Source organism: Vipera berus (assembly GCF_964194415.1).
Source record: "Vipera berus genome assembly, chromosome: 2".
In the NCBI taxonomy this organism is placed as follows: domain Eukaryota; kingdom Metazoa; phylum Chordata; class Lepidosauria; order Squamata; family Viperidae; genus Vipera; species Vipera berus.
This window is the reverse complement of record NC_138203.1, coordinates 285,719,592-285,721,029: the sequence shown is the minus strand read 5'-3', so window position 1 is coordinate 285,721,029 and position 1,438 is coordinate 285,719,592.

Genomic DNA, 1,438 nt, shown 5'->3' with positions numbered 1-1,438 from the left:
AGTAAAATTCAGCTTCCAGGATAAGATGAAAATGAGTAGAGACCTCTAATCCAGCACGCTGAGAACTTTTTCCTTATTAAAGTTGTAATTTACATTCCTAAGTCCACACATTTGATGACTCTGAGTGGCCTGCAAAGAATAAAAGTGAGGCAAAACAAGAAGCAATGGATGGAAACCAATCAAGGAGAGAAGCAACCCAGAACTAAGGAGAAACTTCCTGACAGTTAGAACAATTAATCAGTGGAACAACCTGCCTCCAGAGGTTGTGGCTGCTCCAACACTGGAGGTTTTTAAGAAGAGATTGGACAACCGTTTGTCTGAAATGGTACTTATAGGGGGTCCTGCCACAGCAGGAGTTTGGACAAGAAGTCCTCCAAGGTCCCTTCCAGCTCTGTTATTCTGTCATTCTATTATTCAAACACAGCAGATTACAACTGCTAATGAAAATAATTGCAAAGGAGTGTAAAAAAATCTCAGTCATTAATACTAAACAACTTCCACCAGAGATAGACATCACAAACAGTGTGCAGGCTAGAAATCTTGGAAGTTTGTGGGTTTTATTTGTGTGTGTGTATTTTGTGCAAATATTTACCCAAGGTGCTATTTTGGAAGGACTCGGATATCTGGGGGAATATCGATATGGGATGCAGATCAGCCTGGCCCCTTGAACTTCTGCTGAAAGGAATATTTCCTTGCCGCCAGGTCCTGGAAAGATCCCAAGCCAGGAAGATCCTGAGATGCTCTCAGCAGACAACAAACCCCGGAGTCCTTAGGAGGGAGCTTGTGCAGAGCTGAATTTTAACCCAGAAGAGGCTCTCCTTGCAGAAATAAGTGTCTCAGGTATCAGGAGAATATTGACATGGGATGCAGATCAGCCTAGCTCTTTGGGCTTCTGCAGAACGAAATACTCTTTGCTTCCAGTCCTGGAAAGAACGTCCAAGATCAGGAAACCCAGATCCTCTAACCTGCAGATGCATCCAGCAGATATCTAGCGCTTTTGACAACCGTACGGAAGACGTGGGAGGGGTTCTCAGCTCCTGCAGAACTCAACCTTTTTACCCAGAAGGGGCTCTCCTTGCAGACATAAGCGTCTTCGCCACCCCCCCCCTAAAAAAGGGAGCAAATAAGTAATCTCTCTCCAGATCCGGAGACTGAAATCACCTGAGTCTGGCTCGGCGGTTCTCCAGAATCCGCCGCTTCCCTGTGAGGAGCCCGGCAAGGAGGCGCTTCGCAAGCTCGGCAGCCCAGCGGGAAAGGAAGGGCCAGCGAAGGAAGGAAGGATCCGCTTGCAGACTCGGTCCGCTTCCTGCAAAGCGCGCCCTGGGCGTGGGAACGATCACTTCCTGCCCTCTTTTGCAAGCATCGGGCGAGATGCTTCTCCCCGGAGCGAGCAAAAGCCATTCGTCTGAACCCGACGGTTGTTTGCGAGGGGCGCCCT